This window comes from Procambarus clarkii, chromosome 89, assembly GCF_040958095.1.
Source record: "Procambarus clarkii isolate CNS0578487 chromosome 89, FALCON_Pclarkii_2.0, whole genome shotgun sequence".
Taxonomy (NCBI): Eukaryota; Metazoa; Arthropoda; class Malacostraca; order Decapoda; family Cambaridae; genus Procambarus; species Procambarus clarkii.
Genome location: NC_091238.1, coordinates 1,333,687 through 1,359,176, shown reverse-complemented (window position 1 = coordinate 1,359,176; position 25,490 = coordinate 1,333,687).

Genomic DNA, 25,490 nt, shown 5'->3' with positions numbered 1-25,490 from the left:
TAGTATCACGATATGTGATTTATCCTTCAAATCTCAGAATTTCGCATAATATTGCATTTTAAGCAAGTTTTCTTGCATTTTGTTTCGTACGAAAAATCATCGAATTTAGCAATATTTTGACGTTTATCATCCCCTTTTCCTTTATGTAATTTAAACAAAATATCATCGAATTAGGCAATATTTTGCCGTTTTTCCACGTTTTTGTGAATTTTCAGTCTATGGGTATTAATTCATATATATACGATAAAAATTATGCAAACACATAATTGATTAGATAATAACCTTAAATACTTCATTTTCAATCATCTATTTGTTTCTCGTTAAAGTACTGAGTAAGATATTGAAAAGGGGGGAAGTTCTGTTTTTATTGCATATATCGACGTTTCAGCCGGAATAGAGCGATTTTCGTGTACATCTTCCATCGGTAATATAAACGGAAAATCAGTAACATTTTAGTTAATACTAATGAAAACACATTGATTTTTATCATTTGTATTGGAAACAACATTGTCATATGTCTTTTCTTGGATCTAAATAATACGAAACCTCGCTCTGTGATTTGAAGTTAAAATCCTCAAATATGGTTATATATTGACTTTTTTCAACTTTTTCATGTAGTTTGATATTACGTAAATATATTCATTTTTACCAATATTTCGATACTATTTCATGTAGTATCACGATATGTGATTTGGCCTTCAAATCTCAGAATTTCGCATAATATTGCATTTTAAGCAAGTTTTCTTGCATTTTGTTTCGTACGAAAAATCATCGAATTTAGCAATATTTTGACGTTTATCATCCCCTTTTCCTTTATGTGACTTAAACAAAATATCATCGAATTAGGCAATATTTTGCCGTTTTCCACGTTTTTGTGAATTTACAGTCTATGGGTATTAATTCATATATATACGGTAAAAATGATGCAAACACATAATTGATTAGATAATAACCTTAAATACTTCATTTTCAATCATCTATTTGTTTCTCGTTAAAATACTGAGTAAGATATTGAAAAGGGGAGAAGTTCTGTTTTTATTGCATATATCGACGTTTCAGCCGGAATCGAGCGATTTTCGTGTACATCTTCCATCGGTAATATAAACGGAAAATCAGGAACATTTTAGTTAATTCTAATGATAACACATTGATTTTTATCATTTGTATTGGAAACAACATTGTCATATGTCTTTTCTTGGATCTAAATAATACGAAACCTCGCTCTGTGATTTGAAGTTAAAATCCTCAAATATGGTTAAATATTGACTTTTTTCACGTTTTTCATGTAGTTTGATATTACGTAAATATATTCATTTTTACCAATATTTCGATACTATTTCATGTAGTATCACGATATGTATTCTAATGATAACACATTGATTTTTATCATTTGTATTGGAAACAACATTGTCATATGTCTTTTCTTGGATCTAAATAATACGAAACCTCGCTCTATGATTTGAAGTTAAAATCCTCAAATATGGTTAAATAGTGATTTTTTCACGTTTTTCATGTAGTTTGATACTACGTAAATATATTCATTTTAACCAATATTGCGATTCTATTTCATGTAGAATCACGATATGTGATTTGGCCGTCAAATATCAGAATTTTGCAAAATATTGCATTTTAAGCAAGTTTTCTTGCATTTTCTTTCGTACGAAAAATCATCGAATTTAGCAATATTTTGACGTTTATCATCCCCTTTTCCTTTATGTGACTTAAACAAAATATCATCGAATTAGGCAATATTTTGCCGTTTTCCACGTTTTTGTGAATTTACAGTCTATGGGTATTAATTCATATATATACGATAAAAATGATGCAAACGCATAATTGATTTGATAATAACCTTAAATACTTCATTTTCAATCATCTATTTGTTTCTCGTTAAAGTACTGAGTAAGATATTGAAAAGGGGGGAAGTTCTGTTTTTATTGCATATATCGACGTTTCAGCCGGAATAGAGCGATTTTCGTGTACATCTTCCATCGGTAATATAAACGGAAAATCAGTAACATTTTAGTTAATACTAATGAAAACACATTGATTTTTATCATTTGTATTGGAAACAACATTGTCATATGTCTTTTCTTGGATCTAAATAATACGAAACCTCGCTCTGTGATTTGAAGTTAAAATCCTCAAATATGGTTATATATTGACTTTTTTCACCTTTTTCATGTAGTTTGATATTACGTAAATATATTCATTTTTACCAATATTTCGATACTATTTCATGTAGTATCACGATATGTGATTTGGCCTTCAAATCTCAGAATTTCGCATAATATTGCATTTTAAGCAAGTTTTCTTGCATTTTGTTTCGTACGAAAAATCATCGAATTTAGCAATATTTTGACGTTTATCATCCCCTTTTCCTTTATGTGACTTGAACAAAATATCATCGAATTAGGCAATATTTTGCCGTTTTCCACGTTTTTGTGAATTTACAGTCTATGGGTATTAATTCATATATATACGATAAAAATTATGCAAACACATAATTGATTAGATAATAACCTTAAATACTTCATTTTCAATCATCTATTTGTTTCTCGTTAAAATACTGAGTAAGATATTGAAAAGGGGAGAAGTTCGGTTTTTATTGCATATATCGACGTTTCAGCCGGAATAGAGCGGTTTTACGTGTACATCTTCCCTCGGTAATATAAACGGAAAATCAGGAACATTTTAGTTAATTCTAATGATAACACATTGATTTTTATCATTTGTATTGGAAACAACATTGTCATATGTCTTTTCTTGGATCTAAATAATACGAAACCTCGCTCTATGATTTGAAGTTAAAATCCTCAAATATGGTTAAATAGTGACTTTTTTCACGTTTTTCATGTAGTTTGATACTACGTAAATATATTCATTTTAACCAATATTTCGATTCTATTTCATGTAGTATCACGATATGTGATTTGGCCGTCAAATATCAGAATTTTGCAAAATATTGCATTTTAAGCAAGTTTTCTTGCATTTTCTTTCGTACGAAAAATCATCGAATTTAGCAATATTTTGACGTTTATCATCCCCTTTTCCTTTATGTAACTTAAACAAAATGTCATCGAATTAGGCAATATTTTGCCGTTTTCCACGTTTTTGTGAATTTACAGTCTATGGGTATTAATTCATATATATACGATAAAAATTATGCAAACACATAATTGATTAGATAATAACCTTAAATACTTCATTTTCAATCATCTATTTGTTTCTCGTTAAAATACTGAGTAAGATATTGAAAAGGGGAGAAGTTCGGTTTTTATTGCATATATCGACTTTTCAGCCGGATTAGAGCGGTTTTACGTGTACATCTTCCCTCGGTAATATAAACGGAAAATCAGGAACATTTTAGTTAATTCTAATGATAACACATTGATTTTTATCATTTGTATTGGAAACAACATTGTCATATGTCTTTTCTTGGATCTAAATAATACGAAACCTCGCTCTATGATTTGAAGTTAAAATCCTCAAATATGGTTAAATAGTGACTTTTTCACGTTTTTCATGTAGTTTGATATTACGTAAATATATTCATTTTAACCAATATTGCGATTCTATTTCATGTAGAATCACGATATGTGATTTGGCCGTCAAATATCAGAATTTTGCAAAATATTGCATTTTAAGCAAGTTTTCTTGCATTTTGTTTCGTACGAAAAATCATCGAATTTAGCAATATTTTGACGTTTATCATCCCCTTTTCCTTTATGTGACTTGAACAAAATATCATCGAATTAGGCAATATTTTGCCGTTTTCCACGTTTTTGTGAATTTACAGTCTATGGGTATTAATTCATATATATACGATAAAAATTATGCAAACACATAATTGATTAGATAATAACCTTAAATACTTCATTTTCAATCATCTATTTGTTTCTCGTTAAAATACTGAGTAAGATATTGAAAAGGGGAGAAGTTCGGTTTTTATTGCATATATCGACTTTTCAGCCGGATTAGAGCGGTTTTACGTGTACATCTTCCCTCGGTAATATAAACGGAAAATCAGGAACATTTTAGTTAATTCTAATGATAACACATTGATTTTTATCATTTGTATTGGAAACAACATTGTCATATGTCTTTTCTTGGATCTAAATAATACGAAACCTCGCTCTATGATTTGAAGTTAAAATCCTCAAATATGGTTAAATAGTGACTTTTTCACGTTTCTCATGTAGTTTGATACTACGTAAATATATTCATTTTAACCAATATTGCGATTCTATTTCATGTAGAATCACGATATGTGATTTGGCCGTCAAATATCAGAATTTTGCAAAATATTGCATTTTAAGCAAGTTTTCTTGCATTTTCTTTCGTACGAAAAATCATCGAATTTAGCAATATTTTGACGTTTATCATCCCCTTTTCCTTTATGTGACTTAAACAAAATATCATCGAATTAGGCAATATTTTGCCGTTTTCCACGTTTTTGTGAATTTACAGTCTATGGGTATTAATTCATATATATACGATAAAAATGATGCAAACGCATAATTGATTAGATAATAACCTTAAATACTTCATTTTCAATCATCTATTTGTTTCTCGTTAAAATACTGAGTAAGATATTGAAAAGGGGAGAAGTTCTGTTTTTATTGCATATATCGACGTTTCAGCCGGAATAGAGCGATTTTCGTGTACATCTTCCATCGGTAATATAAACGGAAAATCAGTAACATTTTAGTTAATACTAATGAAAACACATTGATTTTTATCATTTGTATTGGAAACAACATTGTCATATGTCTTTTCTTGGATCTAAATAATACGAAACCTCGCTCTGTGATTTGAAGTTAAAATCCTCAAATATGGTTATATATTGACTTTTTTCACGTTTTTCATGTAGTTTGATATTACGTAAATATATTCATTTTTACCAATATTTCGATACTATTTCATGTAGTATCACGATATGTGATTTCGCCTTCAAATCTCAGAATTTCGCATAATATTGCATTTTAAGCAAGTTTTCTTGCATTTTGTTTCGTACGAAAAATCATCGAATTTAGCAATATTTTGACGTTTATCATTCCCTTTTCCTTTATGTGATTTAAACAAAATGTCATCGAATTAGGCAATATTTTGCCGTTTTCCACGTTTTTGTGAATTTACAGTCTACGGGTATTAATTCATATATATACGATAAAAATTATGCAAACACATAATTGATTAGATAATAACCTTAAATACTTCATTTTCAATCATCTATTTGTTTCTCGTTAAAATACTGAGTAAAATATTGAAAAGGGGAGAAGTTCGGTTTTTATTGCATATATCGACGTTTCAGCCGGATTAGAGCGGTTTTACGTGTACATCTTCCCTCGGTAATATAAACGGAAAATCCGGAACATTTTTGGTAATTCTAATGAAAACACATTGATTTTTATCATTTGTATTGGAAACAACATTGTCATATGTCTTTTCTTGGATCTAAATAATACGAAACCTCGCTCTATGATTTGAAGTTAAAATCCTCAAATATGGTTAAATAGTGACTTTTTTCACCTTTTTCATGTAGTTTAATACTACTTAAATATATTCATTTTAACCAATATTTCGATTGAAATATTGCTTAAAATGCAATATTATGCGAAATTCTAAGATTTGAAATATTGCTTAAAAATGTATATATATATATGCTTATTGCCGAAAACGGCAATATTTTGCCGTTTTCCACGTTTTTGTGAATTTACAGTCTATGGGTATTAATTCATATATATACGATAAAAATTATGCAAACACATAATTGATTAGATAATAACCTTAAATACTTCATTTTCAATCATCTATTTGTTTCTCGTTAAAATACTGAGTAAGATATTGAAAAGGGGAGAAGTTCTGTTTTTATTGCATATATCGACGTTTCAGCCGGAATAGAGCGATTTTCGTGTACATCTTCCATCGGTAATATAAACGGAAAATCAGTAACATTTTAGTTAATACTAATGAAAACACATTGATTTTTATCATTTGTATTGGAAACAACATTGTCATATGTCTTTTCTTGGATCTAAATAATACGAAACCTCGCTCTGTGATTTGAAGTTAAAATCCTCAAATATGGTTATATATTGACTTTTTTCACGTTTTTCATGTAGTTTGATATTACGTAAATATATTCATTTTTACCAATATTTCGATACTATTTCATGTAGTATCACGATATGTGATTTGGCCTTCAAATCTTAGAATTTCGCATAATATTGCATTTTAAGCAAGTTTTCTTGCATTTTGTTTCGTACGAAAAATCATCAAATTTAGCAATGTTTTGACGTTTATCATCCCCTTTTCCTTTATGTGACTTGAACAAAATATCATCGAATTAGGCAATATTTTGCCGTTTTCCACGTTTTTGTGAATTTACAGTCTACGGGTATTAATTCATATATATACGATAAAAATTATGCAAACACATAATTGATTAGATAATAACCTTAAATACTTCATTTTCAATCATCTATTTGTTTCTCGTTAAAATACTGAGTAAAATATTGAAAAGGGGAGAAGTTCGGTTTTTATTGCATATATCGACGTTTCAGCCGGATTAGAGCGGTTTTACGTGTACATCTTCCCTCGGTAATATAAACGGAAAATCCGGAACATTTTTGGTAATTCTAATGAAAACACATTGATTTTTATCATTTGTATTGGAAACAACATTGTCATATGTCTTTTCTTGGATCTAAATAATACGAAACCTCGCTCTATGATTTGAAGTTAAAATCCTCAAATATGGTTAAATAGTGACTTTTTTCACCTTTTTCATGTAGTTTAATACTACTTAAATATATTCATTTTAACCAATATTTCGATTGAAATATTGCTTAAAATGCAATATTATGCGAAATTCTAAGATTTGAAATATTGCTTAAAAATGTATATATATATATGCTTATTGCCGAAAACGGCAATATTTTGCCGTTTTCCACGTTTTTGTGAATTTACAGTCTATGGGTATTAATTCATATATATACGATAAAAATTATGCAAACACATAATTGATTAGATAATAACCTTAAATACTTCATTTTCAATCATCTATTTGTTTCTCGTTAAAATACTGAGTAATATATTGAAAAGGGGAGAAGTTCTGTTTTTATTGCATATATCGACGTTTCAGCCGGAATAGAGCGATTTTCGTGTACATCTTCCATCGGTAATATAAACGGAAAATCAGTAACATTTTAGTTAATACTAATGAAAACACATTGATTTTTATCATTTGTATTGGAAACAACATTGTCATATGTCTTTTCTTGGATCTAAATAATACGAAACCTCGCTCTGTGATTTGAAGTTAAAATCCTCAAATATGGTTATATATTGACTTTTTTCACGTTTTTCATGTAGTTTGATATTACGTAAATATATTCATTTTTACCAATATTTCGATACTATTTCATGTAGTATCACGATATGTGATTTGGCCTTCAAATCTCAGAATTTCGCATAATATTGCATTTTAAGCAAGTTTTCTTGCATTTTGTTTCGTACGAAAAATCATCGAATTTAGCAATATTTTGACGTTTATCATCCCCTTTTCCTTTATGTGATTTAAACAAAATGTCATCGAATTAGGCAATATTTTGCCGTTTTTCCACGTTTTTGTGAATTTTCAGTCTATGGGTATTAATTCATATATATACGATAAAAATTATGCAAAAACATAATTGATTAGATAATAACCTTAAATACTTCATTTTCAATCATCTATTTGTTTCTCGTTAAAATACTGAGTAAAATATTGAAAAGGGGAGAAGTTCGGTTTTTATTGCATATATCGACGTTTCAGCCGGATTAGAGCGGTTTTACGTGTACATCTTCCCTCGGTAATATAAACGGAAAATCAGGAACATTTTTGGTAATTCTAATGAAAACACATTGATTTTTATCATTTGTATTGGAAACAACATTGTCATATGTCTTTTCTTGGATCTAAATAATACGAAACCTCGCTCTATGATTTGAAGTTAAAATCCTCAAATATGGTTAAATAGTGACTTTTTTCACATTTTTCATGTAGTTTAATACTACTTATATATATTCATTTTAACCAATATTTCGATTCTATTTCATGTAGAATCACGATATGTGATTTGGCCGTCATATATCAGAATTTCGCGAAATATTGCATTTTAAGCAAGTTTTCTTGCATTTTGTTTCGTACGAAAAATCATCGAATTTAGCAATATTTTGACGTTTATCATCCCCTTTTCCTTTATGTGACTTAAACAAAATATCATCGAATTAGGCAATATTTTGCCGTTTTCCACGTTTTTGTTAATTTACAGTCTATGGGTATTAATTCATATATATACGATAACAATGATGCAAACACATAATTGATTAGATAATAACCTTAAATACTTCATTTTCAATCATCTTTTTGTTTCTCGTTAAAATACTGAGTAAGATATTGAAAAGGGGAGAAGTTCTGTTTTTATTGCATATATCGACGTTTCAGCCGGAATAGAGCGATTTTCGTGTACATCTTCCATCGGTAATATAAACGGAAAATCAGTAACATTTTAGTTAATACTAATGAAAACACATTGATTTTTATCATTTGTATTGGAAACAACATTGTCATATGTCTTCTCTTGGATCTAAATAATACGAAACCTCGCTCTGTGATTTGAAGTTAAAATCCTCAAATATGGTTAAATATTGACTTTTTTCACGTTTTTCATGTAGTTTGATATTACGTAAATATATTCATTTTTACCAATATTTCGATACTATTTCATGTAGTATCACGATATGTGATTTGGCCTTCAAATCTTAGAATTTCGCATAATATTGCATTTTAAGCAAGTTTTCTTGCATTTTGTTTCGTACGAAAAATCATCGAATTTAGCAATATTTTGAAGTTTATCATCCCCTTTTCCCCATGTGACTTGAACAAAATATCATCGAATTAGGCAATATTTTGCCGTTTTCCACGTTTTTGTGAATTTACAGTCTATGGGTATTAATTCATATATATACGATAAAAATTATGCAAACACATAATTGATTAGATAATAACCTTAAATACTTCATTTTCAATCATCTATTTGTTTCTCGTTAAAATACTGAGAAAGATATTGAAAAGGGGAAGAAGTTCGGTTTTTATTGCATATATCGACTTTTCAGCCGGATTAGAGCGGTTTTACGTGTACATCTTCCCTCGGTAATATAAACGGAAAATCAGGAACATTTTAGTTAATTCTAATGATAACACATTGATTTTTATCATTTGTATTGGAAACAACATTGTCATATGTCTTTTCTTGGATCTAAATAATACGAAACCTCGCTCTATGATTTGAAGTTAAAATCCTCAAATATGGTTAAATAGTGACTTTTTCACGTTTTTCATGTAGTTTGATACTACGTAAATATATTCATTTTAACCAATATTTCGATTCTATTTCATGTAGAATCACGATATGTGATTTGGCCGTCAAATATCAGAATTTCGCAAAATATTGCATTTTAAGCAAGTTTTCTTGCATTTTGTTTCGTACGAAAAATCATCGAATTTAGCAATATTTTGACGTTTATCATCCCCTTTTCTTTTATGTGACTTAAACAAAATATCATCGAATTAGGCAATATTTTGCCGTTTTCCACGTTTTTGTGAATTTACAGTCTATGGGTATTAATTCATATATATACAATAAAAATGATGCAAACACATAATTGATTAGATAATAACCTTAAATACTTCATTTTCAATCATCTATTTGTTTCTCGTTAAAATACTGAGTAAGATATTGAAAAGGGGAGAAGTTCTGTTTTTATTGCATATATCGACGTTTCAGCCGGAATAGAGCGATTTTCGTGTACATCTTCCATCGGTAATATAAACGGAAAATCAGTAACATTTTAGTTAATACTAATGAAAACACATTGATTTTTATCATTTGTATTGGAAACAACATTGTCATATGTCTTTTCTTGGATCTAAATAATACGAAACCTCGCTCTGTGATTTGAAGTTAAAATCCTCAAATATGGTTATATATTGACTTTTTTCACGTTTTTCATGTAGTTTGATATTACGTAAATATATTCATTTTTACCAATATTTCGATACTATTTCATGTAGTATCACGATATGTGATTTGGCCTTCAAATCTCAGAATTTCGCATAATATTGCATTTTAAGCAAGTTTTCTTGCATTTTGTTTCGTACGAAAAATCATCAAATTTAGCAATATTTTGATGTTTATCATCCCCTTTTCCTTTATGTGATTTAAACAAAATATCATCGAATTAGGCAATATTTTGCCGTTTTTCCACGTTTTTGTGAATTTTCAGTCTATGGGTATTAATTCATATATATACGATAAAAATTATGCAAACACATAATTGATTAGATAATAACCTTAAATACTTCATTTTCAATCATCTATTTGTTTCTCGTTAAAATACTGAGTAAAATATTGAAAAGGGGAGAAGTTCGGTTTTTATTGCATATATCGACGTTTCAGCCGGATTAGAGCGGTTTTACGTGTACAACTTCCCTCGGTAATATAAACGGAAAATCAGGAACATTTTTGGTAATTCTAATGAAAACACATTGATTTTTATCATTTGTATTGGAAACAACATTGTCATATGTCTTTTCTTGGATCTAAATAATACGAAACCTCGCTCTATGATTTGAAGTTAAAATCCTCAAATATGGTTAAATAGTGACTTTTTTCACCTTTTTCATGTAGTTTAATACTACTTAAGTATATTCATTTTAACCAATATTTCGATTCTATTTCATGTAGTATCACGATATGTGATTTGGCCTTCAAATCTCAGAATTTCGCATAATATTGCATTTTAAGCAAGTTTTCTTGCATTTTGTTTCGTACGAAAAATCATCGAATTTAGCAATATTTTGACGTTTATCATCCCCTATTCCTTTATGTGATTTAAACAAAATGTCATCGAATTAGGCAATATTTTGCCGTTTTTCCACGTTTTTGTGAATTTTCAGTCTATGGGTATTAATTCATATATATACGATAAAAATTATGCAAACACATAATTGATTAGATAATAACCTTAAATACTTCATTTTCAATCATCTATTTGTTTCTCGTTAAAATACTGAGTAAAATATTGAAAAGGGGAGAAGTTCGGTTTTTATTGCATATATCGACGTTTCAGCCGGATTAGAGCGGTTTTACGTGTACATCTTCCCTCGGTAATATAAACGGAAAATCAGGAACATTTTTGGTAATTCTAATGAAAACACATTGATTTTTATCATTTGTATTGGAAACAACATTGTCATATGTCTTTTCTTGGATCTAAATAATACGAAACCTCGCTCTATGATTTGAAGTTAAAATCCTCAAATATGGTTAAATAGTGACTTTTTTCACATTTTTCATGTAGTTTAATACTACTTATATATATTCATTTTAACCAATATTTCGATTCTATTTCATGTAGAATCACGATATGTGATTTGGCCGTCATATATCAGAATTTCGCAAAATATTGCATTTTAAGCAAGTTTTCTTGCATTTTGTTTCGTACGAAAAATCATCGAATTTAGCAATATTTTGACGTTTATCATCCCCTTTTCCTTTATGTGACTTAAACAAAATATCATCGAATTAGGCAATATTTTGCCGTTTTCCACGTTTTTGTGAATTTACAGTCTATGGGTATTAATTCATATATATACGATAAAAATTATGCAAACACATAATTGATTAGATAATAACCTTAAATACTTCATTTTCAATCATCTATTTGTTTCTCGTTAAAATACTGAGTAAGATATTGAAAAGGGGGAGAAGTTCGGTTTTTATTGCATATATCGACTTTTCAGCCGGATTAGAGCGGTTTTACGTGTACATCTTCCCTCGGTAATATAAACGGAAAATCAGGAACATTTTAGTTAATTCTAATGATAACACATTGATTTTTATCATTTGTATTGGAAACAACATTGTCATATGTCTTTTCTTGGATCTAAATAATACGAAACCTCGCTCTATGATTTGAAGTTAAAATCCTCAAATATGGTTATATATTGACTTTTCTCACGTTTTTCATGTAGTTTGATATTACGTAAATATATTTATTTTTACCAATATTTCGATACTATTTCATGTAGTATCACGATATGTGATTTGGCCTTCAAATCTCAGAATTTCGCATAATAATGCATTTTAAGCAAGTTTTCTTGCATTTTGTTTCGTACGAAAAATCATCGAATTTAGCAATATTTTGACGTTTATCATCCCCTTTTCCTTTATGTGACTTGAACAAAATATCATCGAATTAGGCAATATTTTGCCGTTTTCCACGTTTTTGTGAATTTACAGTCTATGGGTATTAATTCATATATATACGATAAAAATTATGCAAACACATAATTGATTAGATAATAACCTTAAATACTTCATTTTCAATCATCTATTTGTTTCTCGTTAAAATACTGAGTAAGATATTGAAAAGGGGAGAAGTTCGGTTTTTATTGCGTATATCGACTTTTCAGCCGGATTAGAGCGGTTTTACGTGTACATCTTCCCTCGGTAATATAAACGGAAAATCAGGAACATTTTAGTTAATTCTAATGATAACACATTGATTTTTATCATTTGTAATGGAAACAACATTGTCATATGTCTTTTCTTGGATCTAAATAATACGAAACCTCGCTCTATGATTTGAAGTTAAAATCCTCAAATATGGTTAAATAGTGACTTTTTTCACCTTTTTCATGTAGTTTAATACTACTTAAATATATTCATTTTAACCAATATTTCGATTCTATTTCATGTAGAATCACGATATGTGATTTGGCCGTCATATATCAGAATTTCGCAAAATATTGCATTTTAAGCAAGTTTTCTTGCATTTTGTTTCGTACGAAAAATCATCGAATTTAGCAATATTTTGACGTTTATCATCCCCTTTTCCTTTATGTGACTTAAACAAAATATCATCGAATTAGGCAATATTTTGCCGTTTTCCACGTTTTTGTGAATTTACAGTCTATGGGTATTAATTCATATATATACGATAAAAATGATGCAAACACATAATTGATTAGATAATAACCTTAAATACTTCATTTTCAATCATCTATTTGTTTCTCGTTAAAATACTGAGTAAGATATTGAAAAGGGGAGAAGTTCTGTTTTTATTGCATATATCGACGTTTCAGTCGGAATAGAGCGATTTTCGTGTACATCTTCCATCGGTAATATAAACGGAAAATCAGTAACATTTTAGTTAATACTAATGAAAACACATTGATTTTTATCATTTGTATTGGAAACAACATTGTCATATGTCTTTTCTTGGATCTAAATAATACGGAACCTCGCTCTGTGATTTGAAGTTAAAATCCTCAAATATGGTTATATATTGACTTTTTTCACGTTTTTCATGTAGTTTGATATTACGTAAATATATTCATTTTTACCAATATTTCGATACTATTTCATGTAGTATCATGATATGTGATTTGGCCTTCAAATCTTAGAATTTCGCATAATATTGCATTTTAAGCAAGTTTTCTTGCATTTTGTTTCCTACGAAAAATCATCGAATTTAGCAATATTTTGACGTTTATCATCCTCTTTTCCTTTATGTGATTTAAACAAAATATCATCGAATTAGGCAATATTTTGCCGTTTTTCCACGTTTTTGTGAATTTTCAGTCTATGGGTTTTAATTCATATATATACGATAAAAATTATGCAAACACATAATTGATTAGATAATAACCTTAAATACTTCATTTTCAATCATCTATTTGTTTCTCGTTAAAATACCGAGTAAAATATTGAAAAGGGGAGAAGTTCGGTTTTTATTGCATATATCGACGTTTCAGCCGGATTAGAGCGGTTTTACGTGTACATCTTCCCTTGGTAATATAAACGGAAAATCAGGAACATTTTTGGTAATTCTAATGAAAACACATTGATTTTTATAATTTGTATTGGAAACAACATTGTCATATGTCTTTTCTTGGATCTAAATAATACGAAACCTCGCTCTATGATTTGAAGTTAAAATCCTCAAATATGGTTAAATAGTGACTTTTTTCACCTTTTTCATGTAGTTTAATACTACTTAAATATATTCATTTTAACCAATATTTCGATTCTATTTCATGTAGAATCACGATATGTGATTTGGCAGTCATATATCAGAATTTCGCAAAATATTGCATTTTAAGCAAGTTTTCTTGCATTTTGTTTCGTACGAAAAATCATCGAATTTAGCAATATTTTGACGTTTATCATCCCCTTTTCCTTTATGTGACTTAAACAAAATATCATCGAATTAGGCAATATTTTGCCGTTTTCCACGTTTTTGTGAATTTACAGTCTATGGGTAAACTACTTAAATATATTCATTTTAACCAATATTTCGATTCTATTTCATGTAGAATCACGATATGTGATTTGGCAGTCATATATCAGAATTTCGCAAAATATTGCATTTTAAGCAAGTTTTCTTGCATTTTGTTTCGTACGAAAAATCATCGAATTTAGCAATATTTTGACGTTTATCATCCCCTTTTCCTTTATGTGACTTAAACAAAATATCATCGAATTAGGCAATATTTTGCCGTTTTCCACGTTTTTGTGAATTTACAGTCTATGGGTATCTATGGGTATTCATATATATACGATAAAAATGATGCAAACACATAATTGATTAGATAATAACCTTAAATACTTCATTTTCAATCATCTATTTGTTTCTCGTTAAAATACTGAGTAAGATATTGAAAAGGGGAGAAGTTCTGTTTTTATTGCATATATCGACGTTTCAGCCGGATTAGTGCGGTTTTACGTGTACATCTTCCCTCGGTGATATAAACGGAAAATCAGGAACATTTTAGTTAATACTAATGAAAACACATTGATTTTTATCATTTGTATTGGAAACAACATTGTCATATGTCTTTTCTTGGATCTAAATAATACGAAACCTCGCTCTGTGATTTGAAGTTAAAATCCTCAAATATGGTTATATATTGACTTTTTTCACGTTTTTCATGTAGTTTGATATTACGTAAATATATTCATTTTTACCAATATTTCGATACTATTTCATGTAGTATAACGATATGTGATTTGGCCTTCAAATCTCAGAATTTCGCATAATATTGCATTTTAAGCAAGTTTTCTTGCATTTTGTTTCGTACGAAAAATCATCGAATTTAGCAATATTTTGACGTTTATCATCCCCTTTTCCTTTATGTGATTTAAACAAAATATCATCGAATTAGGCAATATTTTGCCGTTTTTCCACGTTTTTGTGAATTTACAGTCTATGGGTATTAATTCATATATATACGATAAAAATTATGCAAACACAATTCATTAGATAATAACCTTAAATACTTCATTTTCAATCATCTGTTTGTTTCTCGTTAAAATACTGAGTAAAATATTGAAAAGGGGAGAAGTTCGGTTTTTATTGCATATATCGACGTTTCAGCCGGATTAGAGCGGTTTTACGTGTACATCTTCCCTCGGTAATATAAACGGAAAATCAGGAACATTTTTGGTAATTCTAATGAAAACACATTGATTTTTATCATTTGTATTGGAAACAACATTGTCATATGTCTTTTCTTGGATCTAAATAATACGAAACCTCGCTCTATGATTTGAAGTTAAAATCCTCAAATATGGTTAAATAGTTACTTTTTTCACCTTTTTCATGTAGTTTAATACTACGTAAATATATTCATTTTAACCAATATTTCGATTCTATTTCATGTAGAATCACGATATGTGATTTGGCCGTCATATATCAGAATTTCGCAAAATATTGCATTTTAAGCAAGTTTTCTTGCATTTTGTTTCGTACGAAAAATCATCGAATTTAGCAATATTTTGACGTTTATCATCCCCTTTTCCTTTATGTGACTTAAACAAAATATCATCGAATTAGGCAATATTTTGCCGTTTTCCACGTTTTTGTGAATTTACAGTCAATGGGTATTAATTCATATATATACGATAAAAATGATGCAAACACATAATTGATTAGATAATAACCTTAAATACTTCATTTTCAATCATCTATTTGTTTCTCGTTAAAATACTGAGTAAGATATTGAAGAGGGGAGAAGTTCTGTTTTTACTGCATATTTCGACGTTTCAGCCGGAATCGAGCGATTTTCGTGTACATCTTCCATCGGTAATATAAACGGAAAATCAGGAACATTTTAGTTAATTCTAATGATAACACATTGATTTTTATCATTTGTATTGGAAAAAACATTGTCATATGTCTTTTCTTGGATCTAAATAATACGAAACCTCGCTCTGTGATTTGAAGTTAAAATCCTCAAATATGGTTAAATATTGACTTTTTTCACGTTTTTCATGTAGTTTGATATTACGTAAATATATTCATTTTTACCAATATTTCGATACTATTTCATGTAGTATCACGATATGTGATTTGGCCTTCAAATCTTAGAATTTCGCATAATATTGCATTTTAAGCAATTTTCTTGCATTTTGTTTCATACGAAAAATCATCAAATTTAGCAATGTTTTGACGTTTATCATCCCCTTTTCCTTTATGTGACTTAAACAAAATATCATCGAATTAGGCAATATTTTGCCGTTTTCCACGTTTTTGTGAATTTACAGTCTATGGGTATTAATTCATATATATACGATAAAAATTATGCAAACACATAATTGATTAGATAATAACCTTAAATACTTCATTTTCAATCATCTATTTGTTTCTCGTTAAAATACTGAGTAAGATATTGAAAAGGGGAGAAGTTCTGTTTTTATTGCATATATCGACGTTTCAGCCGGAATAGAGCGATTTTCGTGTACATCTTCCATCGGTAATATAAACGGAAAATCAGTAACATTTTAGTTAATACTAATGAAAACACATTGATTTTTATCATTTGTATTGGAAACAACATTGTCATATGTCTTTTCTTGGATCTAAATAATACGAAACCTCGCTCTGTGATTTGAAGTTAAAATCCTCAAATATGGTTAAATATTGACTTTTTTCACGTTTTTCATGTAGTTTGATATTACGTAAATATATTCATTTTTACCAATATTTCGATACTATTTCATGTAGTATCACGATATGTGATTTGGCTTTCAAATCTTAGAATTTCGCATAATATTGCATTTTAAGCAAGTTTTCTTGCATTTTGTTTCGTACGAAAAATCATCGAATTTAGCAATATTTTGACGTTTATCATCCCCTTTTCCTTTATGTGACTTGAACAAAATATCATCGAATTAGGCAATATTTTGCCGTTTTCCACGTTTTTGTGAATTTACAGTCTATGGGTATTAATTCATATATATACGATAAAAATTATGCAAACACATAATTGATTAGATAATAACCTTAAATACTTCATTTTCAATCATCTATTTGTTTCTCGTTAAAATACTGAGTAAGATATTGAAAAGGGGAAGAAGTTCGGTTTTTATTGCATATATCGACTTTTCAGCCGGATTAGAGCGGTTTTACGTGTACATCTTCCATCGGTAATATAAACGGAAAATCAGTAACATTTTAGTTAATACTAATGAAAACACATTGATTTTTATCATTTGTATTGGAAACAACATTGTCATATGTCTTTTCTTGGATCTAAATAATACGGAACCTCGCTGTGATTTGAAGTTAAAATCCTCAAATATGGTTATATATTGACTTTTTTCACGTTTTTCATGTAGTTTGATATTACGTAAATATATTCATTTTTACCAATATTTCGATACTATTTCATGTAGTATCACGATATGTGATTTGGCCTTCAAATCTTAGAATTTCGCATAATATTGCATTTTAAGCAAGTTTTCTTGCGTTTTGTTTCCTACGAAAAATCATCGAATTTAGCAATATTTTGACGTTTATCATCCTCTTTTCCTTTATGTGATTTAAACAAAATATCATCGAATTAGGCAATATTTTGCCGTTTTTCCACGTTTTTGTGAATTTTCAGTCTATGGGTTTTAATTCATATATATACGATAAAAATTATGCAAACACATAATTGATTAGATAATAACCTTAAATACTTCATTTTCAATCATCTATTTGTTTCTCGTTAAAATACCGAGTAAAATATTGAAAAGGGGAGAAGTTCGGTTTTTATTGCATATATCGACGTTTCAGCCGGATTAGAGCGGTTTTACGTGTACATCTTCCCTTGGTAATATAAACGGAAAATCAGGAACATTTTTGGTAATTCTAATGAAAACACATTGATTTTTATAATTTGTATTGGAAACAACATTGTCATATGTCTTTTCTTGGATCTAAATAATACGAAACCTCGCTCTATGATTTGAAGTTAAAATCCTCAAATATGGTTAAATAGTGACTTTTTTCACCTTTTTCATGTAGTTTAATACTACTTAAATATATTCATTTTAACCAATATTTCGATTCTATTTCATGTAGAATCACGATATGTGATTTGGCAGTCATATATCAGAATTTCGCAAAATATTGCATTTTAAGCAAGTTTTCTTGCATTTTGTTTCGTACGAAAAATCATCGAATTTAGCAATATTTTGACGTTTATCATCCCCTTTTCCTTTATGTGACTTAAACAAAATATCATCGAATTAGGCAATATTTTGCCGTTTTCCACGTTTTTGTGAATTTACAGTCTATGGGTATTAATTCATATATATACGATAAAAATGATGCAAACACATAATTGATTAGATAATAACCTTAAATACTTCATTTTCAATCATCTATTTGTTTCTCGTTAAAATACTGAGTAAGATATTGAAAAGGGGAGAAGTTCTGTTTTTATTGCATATATCGACGTTTCAGCCGGATTAGAGCGGTTTTACGTGTACATCTTCCCTCGGTGATATAAACGGAAAATCAGGAACATTTTAGTTAATACTAATGAAAACACATTGATTTTTATCATTTGTATTGGAAACAACATTGTCATATGTCTTTTCTTGGATCTAAATAATACGAAACCTCGCTCTGTGATTTGAAGTTAAAATCCTCAAATATGGTTATATATTGACTTTTTTCACGTTTTTCATGTAGTTTGATATTACGTAAATATATTCATTTTTACCAATATTTCGATACTATTTCATGTAGTATAACGATATGTGATTTGGCCTTCAAATCTCAGAATTTCGCATAATATTGCATTTTAAGCAAGTTTTCTTGCATTTTGTTTCGTACGAAAAATCATCGAATTTAGCAATATTTTGACGTTTATCATCCCCTTTTCCTTTATGTGATTTAAACAAAATATCATCGAATTAGGCAATATTTTGCCGTTTTTCCACGTTTTTGTGAATTTTCAGTCTATGGGTATTAATTCATATATATACGATAAAAATTATGCAAACACAATTCATTAGATAATAACCTTAAATACTTCATTTTCAATCATCTGTTTGTTTCTCGTTAAAATACTGAGTAAAATATTGAAAAGGGGAGAAGTTCGGTTTTTATTGCATATATCGACGTTTCAGCCGGATTAGAGCGGTTTTACGTGTACATCTTCCCTCGGTAATATAAACGGAAAATCAGGAACATTTTTGGTAATTCTAATGAAAACACATTGATTTTTATCATTTGTATTGGAAACAACATTGTCATATGTCTTTTCTTGGATCTAAATAATACGAAACCTCGCTCTATGATTTGAAGTTAAAATCCTCAAATATGGTTAAATAGTTACTTTTTTCACCTTTTTCATGTAGTTTAATACTACGTAAATATATTCATTTTAACCAATATTTCGATTCTATTTCATGTAGAATCACGATATGTGATTTGGCCGTCATATATCAGAATTTCGCAAAATATTGCATTTTAAGCAAGTTTTCTTGCATTTTGTTTCGTACGAAAAATCATCGAATTTAGCAATATTTTGACGTTTATCATCCCCTTTTCCTTTATGTGACTTAAACAAAATATCATCGAATTAGGCAATATTTTGCCGTTTTCCACGTTTTTGTGAATTTACAGTCAATGGGTATTAATTCATATATATACGATAAAAATGATGCAAACACATAATTGATTAGATAATAACCTTAAATACTTCATTTTCAATCATCTATTTGTTTCTCGTTAAAATACTGAGTAAGATATTGAAGAGGGGAGAAGTTCTGTTTTTACTGCATATTTCGACGTTTCAGCCGGAATCGAGCGATTTTCGTGTACATCTTCCATCGGTAATATAAACGGAAAATCAGGAACATTTTAGTTAATTCTAATGATAACACATTGATTTTTATCATTTGTATTGGAAAAAACATTGTCATATGTCTTTTCTTGGATCTAAATAATACGAAACCTCGCTCTGTGATTTGAAGTTAAAATCCTCAAATATGGTTAAATATTGACTTTTTTCACGTTTTTCATGTAGTTTGATATTACGTAAATATATTCATTTTTACCAATATTTCGATACTATTTCATGTAGTATCACGATATGTGATTTGGCCTTCAAATCTTAGAATTTCGCATAATATTGCATTTTAAGCAATTTTCTTGCATTTTGTTTCATACGAAAAATCATCAAATTTAGCAATGTTTTGACGTTTATCATCCCCTTTTCCTTTATGTGACTTAAACAAAATATCATCGAATTAGGCAATATTTTGCCGTTTTCCACGTTTTTGTGAATTTACAGTCTATGGGTATTAATTCATATATATACGATAAAAATTATGCAAACACATAATTGATTAGATAATAACCTTAAATACTTCATTTTCAATCATCTATTTGTTTCTCGTTAAAATACTGAGTAAGATATTGAAAAGGGGAGAAGTTCTGTTTTTATTGCATATATCGACGTTTCAGCCGGAATAGAGCGATTTTCGTGTACATCTTCCATCGGTAATATAAACGGAAAATCAGTAACATTTTAGTTAATACTAATGAAAACACATTGATTTTTATCATTTGTATTGGAAACAACATTGTCATATGTCTTTTCTTGGATCTAAATAATACGAAACCTCGCTCTGTGATTTGAAGTTAAAATCCTCAAATATGGTTAAATATTGACTTTTTTCACGTTTTTCATGTAGTTTGATATTACGTAAATATATTCATTTTTACCAATATTTCGATACTATTTCATGTAGTATCACGATATGTGATTTGGCTTTCAAATCTTAGAATTTCGCATAATATTGCATTTTAAGCAAGTTTTCTTGCATTTTGTTTCGTACGAAAAATCATCGAATTTAGCAATATTTTGACGTTTATCATCCCCTTTTCCTTTATGTGACTTGAACAAAATATCATCGAATTAGGCAATATTTTGCCGTTTTCCACGTTTTTGTGAATTTACAGTCTATGGGTATTAATTCATATATATACGATAAAAATTATGCAAACACATAATTGATTAGATAATAACCTTAAATACTTCATTTTCAATCATCTATTTGTTTCTCGTTAAAATACTGAGTAAGATATTGAAAAGGGGAAGAAGTTCGGTTTTTATTGCATATATCGACTTTTCAGCCGGATTAGAGCGGTTTTACGTGTACATCTTCCATCGGTAATATAAACGGAAAATCAGTAACATTTTAGTTAATACTAATGAAAACACATTGATTTTTATCATTTGTATTGGAAACAACATTGTCATATGTCTTTTCTTGGATCTAAATAATACGAAACCTCGCTCTGTGATTTGAAGTTAAAATCCTCAAATATGGTTAAATATTGACTTTTTTCACGTTTTTCATGTAGTTTGATATTACGTAAATATATTCATTTTTACCAATATTTCGATACTATTTCATGTAGTATCACGATATGTGATTTGGCCTTCAAATCTTAGAATTTCGCATAATATTGCATTTTAAACAAGTTTTCTTGCATTTTGTTTCGTACGAAAAATCATCGAATTTAGCAATATTTTGACGTTTATCATCCCCTTTTCCTTTATGTGACTTGAACAAAATATCATCGAATTAGGCAATATTTTGCCGTTTTCCACGTTTTTGTGAATTTACAGTCTATGGGTATTAATTCATATATATACGATAAAAATGATGCAAACACATAATTGATTAGATAATAACCTTAAATACTTCATTTTCAATCATCTATTTGTTTCTCGTTAAAATACTGAGTAAGATATTGAAAAGGGGGAGAAGTTCGGTTTTTATTGCATATATCGACTTTTCAGCCGGATTAGAGCGGTTTTACGTGTACATCTTCCCTCGGTAATATAAACGGAAAATCAGGAACATTTTAGTTAATTCTAATGATAACACATTGATTTTTATCATTTGTATTGGAAACAACATTGTCATATGTCTTTTCTTGGATCTAAATAATACGAAACCTCGCTCTATGATTTGAAGTTAAAATCCTCAAATATGGTTATATATTGACTTTTCTCACGTTTTTCATGTAGTTTGATATTACGTAAATATATTTATTTTTACCAATATTTCGATACTATTTCATGTAGTATCACGATATGTGATTTGGCCTTCAAATCTCAGAATTTCGCATAATAATGCATTTTAAGCAAGTTTTCTTGCATTTTGTTTCGTACGAAAAATCATCGAATTTAGCAATATTTTGACGTTTATCATCCCCTTTTCCTTTATGTGACTTGAACAAAATATCATCGAATTAGGCAATATTTTGCCGTTTTCCACGTTTTTGTGAATTTACAGTCTATGGGTATTAATTCATATATATACGATAAAAATTATGCAAACACATAATTGATTAGATAATAACCTTAAATACTTCATTTTCAATCATCTATTTGTTTCTCGTTAAAATACTGAGTAAGATATTGAAAAGGGGAGAAGTTCGGTTTTTATTGCGTATATCGACTTTTCAGCCGGATTAGAGCGGTTTTACGTGTACATCTTCTCTCGGTAATATAAACGGAAAATCAGGAACATTTTAGTTAATTCTAATGATAACACATTGATTTTTATCATTTGTAATGGAAACAACATTGTCATATGTCTTTTCTTGGATCTAAATAATACGAAACCTCGCTCTATGATTTGAAGTTAAAATCCTCAAATATGGTTAAATAGTGACTTTTTTCACCTTTTTCATGTAGTTTAATACTACTTAAATATATTCATTTTAACCAATATTTCGATTCTATTTCATGTAGAATCACGATATGTGATTTGGCCGTCATATATCAGAATTTCGCAAAATATTGCATTTTAAGCAAGTTTTCTTGCATTTTGTTTCGTACCAAAAATCATCGAATTTAGCAATATTTTGACGTTTATCATCCCCTTTTCCTTTATGTGACTTAAACAAAATATCATCGAATTAGGCAATATTTTGCCGTTTTCCACGTTTTTGTGAATTTACAGTCTATGGGTATTAATTCATATATATACGATAAAAATGATGCAAACACATAATTGATTAGATAATAACCTTAAATACTTCATTTTCAATCATCTATTTGTTTCTCGTTAAAATACTGAGTAAGATATTGAAAAGGGGAGAAGTTCTGTTTTTATTGCATATATCGACGTTTCAGTCGGAATAGAGCGATTTTCGTGTACATCTTCCATCGGTAATATAAACGGAAAATCAGTAACATTTTAGTTAATACTAATGAAAACACATTGATTTTTATCATTTGTATTGGAAACAACATTGTCATATGTCTTTTCTTGGATCTAAATAATACGGAACCTCGCTCTGTGATTTGAAGTTAAAATCCTCAAATATGGTTATATATTGACTTTTTTCACGTTTTTCATGTAGTTTGATATTACGTAAATATATTCATTTTTACCAATATTTCGATACTATTTCATGTAGTATCACGATATGTGATTTGGCCTTCAAATCTTAGAATTTCGCATAATATTGCATTTTAAGCAAGTTTTCTTGCATTTTGTTTCGTACGAAAAATCATCGAATTTAGCAATATTTTGACGTTTATCATCCTCTTTTCCTTTATGTGATTTAAACAAAATATCATCGAATTAGGCAATATTTTGCCGTTTTTCCACGTTTTTGTGAATTTTCAGTCTATGGGTTTTAATTCATATATATACGATAAAAATTATGCAAACACATAATTGATTAGATAATAACCTTAAATACTTCATTTTCAATCATCTATTTGTTTCTCGTTAAAATACCGAGTAAAATATTGAAAAGGGGAGAAGTTCGGTTTTTATTGCATATATCGACGTTTCAGCCGGATTAGAGCGGTTTTACGTGTACATCTTCCCTTGGTAATATAAACGGAAAATCAGGAACATTTTTGGTAATTCTAATGAAAACACATTGATTTTTATAATTTGTATTGGAAACAACATTGTCATATGTCTTTTCTTGGATCTAAATAATACGAAACCTCGCTCTATGATTTGAAGTTAAAATCCTCAAATATGGTTAAATAGTGACTTTTTTCACCTTTTTCATGTAGTTTAATACTACTTAAATATATTCATTTTAACCAATATTTCGATTCTATTTCATGTAGAATCACGATATGTGATTTGGCAGTCATATATCAGAATTTCGCAAAATATTGCATTTTAAGCAAGTTTTCTTGCATTTTGTTTCGTACGAAAAATCATCGAATTTAGCAATATTTTGACGTTTATCATCCCCTTTTCCTTTATGTGACTTAAACAAAATATCATCGAATTAGGCAATATTTTGCCGTTTTCCACGTTTTTGTGAATTTACAGTCTATGGGTATTAATTCATATATATACGATAAAAATGATGCAAACACATAATTGATTAGATAATAACCTTAAATACTTCATTTTCAATCATCTATTTGTTTCTCGTTAAAATACTGAGTAAGATATTGAAAAGGGGAGAAGTTCTGTTTTTATTGCATATATCGACGTTTCAGCCGGATTAGAGCGGTTTTACGTGTACATCTTCCCTCGGTGATATAAACGGAAAATCAGGAACATTTTAGTTAATACTAATGAAAACACATTGATTTTTATCATTTGTATTGGAAACAACATTGTCATATGTCTTTTCTTGGATCTAAATAATACGAAACCTCGCTCTGTGATTTGAAGTTAAAATCCTCAAATATGGTTATATATTGACTTTTTTCACGTTTTTCATGTAGTTTGATATTACGTAAATATATTCATTTTTACCAATATTTCGATACTATTTCATGTAGTATAACGATATGTGATTTGGCCTTCAAATCTCAGAATTTCGCATAATATTGCATTTTAAGCAAGTTTTCTTGCATTTTGTTTCGTACGAAAAATCATCGAATTTAGCAATATTTTGACGTTTATCATCCCCTTTTCCTTTATGTGATTTAAACAAAATATCATCGAATTAGGCAATATTTTGCCGTTTTTCCACGTTTTTGTGAATTTTCAGTCTATGGGTATTAATTCATATATATACGATAAAAATTATGCAAACACAATTCATTAGATAATAACCTTAAATACTTCATTTTCAATCATCTGTTTGTT